The sequence below is a fragment of the Jaculus jaculus genome, chromosome 7 (genome assembly GCF_020740685.1).
Source record: "Jaculus jaculus isolate mJacJac1 chromosome 7, mJacJac1.mat.Y.cur, whole genome shotgun sequence".
NCBI classification, from domain to species: Eukaryota; Metazoa; Chordata; class Mammalia; order Rodentia; family Dipodidae; genus Jaculus; species Jaculus jaculus.
In genome coordinates this window covers 26,749,515-26,755,020 of record NC_059108.1, presented here as the reverse complement: position 1 = coordinate 26,755,020, position 5,506 = coordinate 26,749,515, and the positions used below count along the sequence as shown (strand labels likewise).

The window sequence follows — 5,506 nt, the reverse complement described above, 5'->3', positions numbered from 1 at the left end:
CTGAACTCCCTTGCCAACTAGGATAGACTTCTAAAGAAATTTTATCCTTAATAACCTGGAAATAATACAAAATATGGGGAAAACTGCATTCAAATGTGTGCAATTCAAGGGTGATGCCCACCATGATTGACTCAAACCACCATAAACAAAGGTATTCATGAGATCAGACTCCAAAGAGCATAGGTAGGTAAGGTCTCATGGTTCACTGATTGATATGTTTGATTTCTGAGTCTTCCATGAGAGGTAGATAGCAGATGGGACATGAACTTTAAGGGAATCTCAGAGGACAGGGTATGGTTGCTGTATCATGCATACCTTGAAGGGTTTCTTGATGGTAAATTCAGTGTTGTGAACATTTGTCATCTGGAGAGAACAGAACAGGATGGGCTGAGCAAGCCTGTTGTCTCATAGACTCAAATTTCTTCAGTGTGTAGAAATAACCTCCTGACCCACTGAGGCAACACTGAAGAAACATGACTATGTGTTAGCCAGAAAGTCTAGGTCTGCCTGTTGTCATGTTTGTTCTACTTTCTCCCAGCTGGGATACATTTCAACAGCCTATTGACTTAAAATTACAACATCTAAGAATATGTGGAGGACTGGAGAGATGGCTTAGTGGATAAAGTACTTACCTGTGAAGCCTGAGGACCCATGTTCGGCTCTCCAGGTCCCACATAAGCCAGACGCTCAAGGTGACACAAGCACACAAAGTCATGCATGCGCACAAGATGGCGCACATGTCTGGAGCTTGACTGTAGTGGCTGGGGGCCCTGGCATGCCAATTCTCTCTCTTTCTTAAAATAATACACAAGAAAGAATATTCAGAGTTGGAAATATTTTAGAGATTGTCTACCTCTTATTTACTACTGAACAAAAGAGAAAAGGTTAAGTCATAACCAAGGGCTTCAGGTTGGTGCCAGTAGTGTGTGACGACTGGGACTGGGGCCACCGTCTCTTGTCGTTTTCTTTCTGTGACATCGCTGACTCCTCACAGCTTAGCACTGTGCTTGCTGTACAGAAGCCATGAAACCTGCAATATTTAAGTGAACAAATGATCGCTGAAGGCATGCCAGCACTGTTCCAAGGACTTTGCATACACCTATGTGTTTGCTCCCTGTAACAGCCCAGTGATGTAGGTAATATTTAGTCTCTATCGACTGAGGTACATGGAAGTTAAGAAATTTGCCTGAGGTAACACAGATAGAAAAGGGTGGGATGGGGCTGGAGAGAAGGCTTAGCAGTTAAGGCACTTGCCTCCAAAGCCTAAGAGCTCATGTTTGAATCCTCAAGTCCCATGTAAGCCAGACATACAGTGGCACAAGCATGCAATGTCGCACATGCACACAAGGGGGCACACACATCTGGAGTTACTTTGCAGTGGCTGAAAGCCCTGGCTCACCCATTCTCTCTCTCTCTTTGTCTTCCTCTTTTTCTCTCTCTCCCCAAAAGAGAGAGAGAGAAAGGCCAGGGGGAGTATTTGAACCCAGACATTCTAAATAAGTTGTGATCTGTACACAATGTTGTACTGATAATGAAAGGATGAACAAGAGGGACACCATAACAAACTATATACATGTATAGTATAATCACAAGAAGATGTTTTATAATAAATACATATAAAGCACAGCATGAGACCCTCATACTCCTTAACATACAGCCTTCACACTGATGGAGACTACAGGTGTGCCAATCTAACCTTCAAGGACTATAAAATAAGACAGAACACATTTACTGTTCCTTTGTTGTTCTTCCTTTTGCATTTGTGTGTGTAGGGGTACCATGTGTGGCATGTGTGTGTGCTGTGGTGTGTTCATGCGGTATATGCATGTGTTTGTGCAGATGTGCTCACATGCAGAGGCCAGAGCATAACATCAGGCCTCTCCTTTACTGTTCACCTGTGTTGTTTCCTTCAGACAGAATCTCTCACTAAACATGGAGCTGCTAGTTTTGGTCTGACTGGCTGACCAGCGAGCCCCAGCAATTTTCCTGTCTCTTCCCACATAGGACTGCAGTTAGAAGTGTGTTTGGCAACACCCAGCTTTTTTTTTAAAAAAATTTTTACTTCTTTATTTATTTGAGGGGGGTGGGAAGAGGCAGAGAGAAAGAGAGAATGAGCACGCCAGGGCTTCCAGCCACTGCAAATGAACTCCAGATGCGTGCATCCCCTTGTACATCTGGCTTACATGGGTCCTGGGGAATTGAACCAGGGTCCTTATGCTTTGCAGGCAAATGCCTTAACCATTAAGCTATTTCCCCAGCCCAACACCCAGCTTTTTACATGGGTGCTGGGATTGAACTCAGGTAGTCTCAGACTCTCATGTTTGTGCAACAAGCACTTTTACCTGCTGAGCCATCTCCCTAGCCCCAATACTTGCTGTTCTTAATCAACATTGTGACTTTCATAAAAATTATAAATTTTGAAGATAAACCTTCTGAAAGGTAAATTGCTCAATCTGCTTACTTTTAAATGCAGAGGTCATAATGCCACAAGGAATTAATAACATCACTGCATGGTTGGCCAGATCTTGCCCTACCATACAACTTCCTCAGCACTAAACTGTCATCTCCTAGTAGGATGGCATTTCTAACACCTCACATTTCCACACTGGAGAGGAATCAGCAGTTAATTGTTCCAGTGAAACCTATTAAAAAGCTCATTTGTACACAGCTCATTTTGTTAAAGTTGACATTTATCTATCCAAGGTGATCACAAAGTGCATTTGAAGGTCTCTGCAGCCCACCCTGAATAGTTTTTCTTCTTCCTAGCTAGATCTGCAGGATTAGACCAATGGTCTAACAGCATGTGCTATAGGATATGATGAGAACAGGGCTGTCTTGCATGGGAAGTGTATGAGGGGATCTGGAATGCACCCCAGAAGCCCATGTGTTAGAGCCTTGGTTGGCAGCATGGCACTATTGAAAGTGGTGGAACCCCTTTAAGAAGTGGCATTTAGGGCTGGACAGAGGGCTTAGCAGTTAAGGCACTTGCCTGCAAAGCCTAAGGACCCAGGTTCTACTTCTCAGAATCCATGTAAGCCAGATGCACATGTTGGCCCATGTATGTGAAGTCTATTTGCCATGGCTGGAGGCCCTGGCTAACCCATTCTCTCTCTAAGTAAAAATAAAAACATTTAAAATATTTTTAAAAAGAAGTGGCATTTAGTGGGAGGTTTTCATTAGGATTCTAAGCACCCAGCCTTCCTCCCTCTCTTTTCTCCTCATCTCTCTTCTTTTTCTTTGTTTTCTTCCCTTTCTTCCTTATTTACTTCCGCCCATGGGGTAAGCACTTCTGTTGCACCACACACTCTGTGGTGGTTCCATTCAGGTGTCACCCATAAGTGTATGTGTTCTGAATCTGGTAGAAATTTGGGAATTGGAGCCTCCTGGAGGTGATGTATTGTTGGGGGTGGGCTCATGAATATTATAGTCAGCTTCCTCTTGCCAACGTTTGGCACACTCTCCTGTTGTCCACCTGCTGTTGGGCAAAATGTGATGTCCACCTTCTGCTCGTGCCATCGTTTCCTCCTGTCATGATGGAGTTTCCTCTCGAGTCTGTAAGCCAAAATAAACACTTTCCATACACCAGCTGATCTTGGTCAGATGTTTTATGACAGCTGACTGCAACATACTCCTACTGTGATACGCTGCCTCATCACAGACCTAAAGCAATGGAGCCAACTGACCTTGAATTGAAACTGGGAGCAACAGTAAACCTTCTCTCTCTACAAGTTTATTGTCTCAGGAATTTTGCTACAGCAATAGAAAGGTAATACACCCATCTTCGTGAGTTTCTTCCCAGCTCCATTTTACCTCCCCTCTAGGAGACCCCCTTCAAGGCAGCCCTGGGCATCTAGTATTCAGAATTTTCCTGCATGGGCAAAGCTACAAAGGAGTCTCCATCAGGTCACAAACACACAGAGAGAGCTTGCACAGCAAACAAGAATCCATCTGGAGAATGTAAATTTTTTCCAGTCAGGTTTCTACACCCATCACAACAACTAAAGGATTGTTGTAGAGAGTGCTGACATCCTTATCTGGCATTAGGCTCTCACCGTTGGTCAAAGAAGCTTCTTTTTATAGTTGGCTGACTACCTGAGAGACACATAACTCATCAAAGTGCTGAGAATAAGTGGGTGTTTGGTGCTAAGTGAACACCTGTATCTCTCCCTCCAACGCTCAGGAACCATGGCAGAAGAAGGGATAGGAAGAAAGAGGCAGAGGCTGGGGAGGAGTACTGTGGAACACTGTCTTCCGGGCATGACAGAGCACTGTATTCAGGACTTCATAGTGACTATCGTTAACTGCACAACCCTGGGCTCATCTGACATGCTACAACTGGTGATGGAGGAGGGAATGGGGCCCTCATCCTGCCCCATGGAGTTACTGGCAGTTAATGGTTGCAGGGGGGAGTGGGAGACATTTTCTTCATTGATATAGTCATTGGTAAATTGTGCATGCTTTGGTAAATAATTCCCTACCCATGTTCCTACAAGCCACCCTTAGAGGAGCACATAAACACACAAAGGCATTAAAAAGCCGGGTGTGGTGGCGCACGCCTTTAATCCCAGCATTTAGGAGGCAGAGGTAGGATGATTGCCATGAGTTCGAGGGCCCCCTGAGACTACAGAGTGAATTCCAGGTCAGCCTGGGCTAGAGTGGGACCTACCTTGAAAAACAAAACAAAAACAAAGACATTAAAGTAGAAGAATGACTAGTTGGAAAGAAGGGGGTCAGTGGAAGGGGGTCAAAAGAAGGTAAGGGCAAGGGATTACGATCAAAAGATAATATATGAGTTCATAAAATTGTCAATTAAAAATATTTGTCTTAATTGCTGGGTGGGGTGTGCACCCCTTTAATCCCAACACTTGGAGGCTGAGATAGGATTGTCATAAATTTGAGGCCAGCTTGAGCTACAGAGTGAGACCCTGCTTCAAAACAACAACAAAAAGTTAAAAGAAAAAAAAAATATATTGTCTAAGTTTCAATGGCCAAGCCACCAGCCCCCAAATAAGACAGGTAATCCAAACAATCCTTTTCCTTCTACCATCAGGACGGATAATCTCCCAGAACCAGAAGCTGCCCTGGGGCCTCAGATCTCAGCCCTGCAGGTGCATACTCCTCTGCCATCTAGTGGCAACCAAGGGGAGTGCTCTCCTGAACTCCCGGACACCTGGCTCCACTTGGTACCTGTAACAAGGTGAATATAGAAGGTTGGGCTGGCTCAACTTCCTCAGTTCCAGCAAAAAAGCTGTGATCTGAGGCAACAATGGCTTGCCCAACTTTACATCTCCGGTCTGCAGTGCAGGCTCTTAAATTCCACAGACTACTTCTGTCTGGACATTCACATGCAGGGCATGTAAGTGGTAGAGAGAAAATTTCACTGGACCATGGTTCACTCAGTAGATGTTTGCATCTTAAAGCAGCGATGGTTCCAAACCTTACTATTTACCCTTACTCACCACAGCTCTGAGGCAGGACTATTGCCTCAAAACATTAGGCAAAGGAG

General features: G+C 44.5%; 1 pseudogene; it reads right to left on the bottom strand.

The window, feature by feature from the left end:
- Positions 1 to 279: 279 nt before the first annotated feature.
- Positions 280 to 475, bottom strand: LOC101613121 (annotated as a pseudogene).
- Between the last annotated feature and the right edge of the window lie 5,031 nt (positions 476 to 5,506).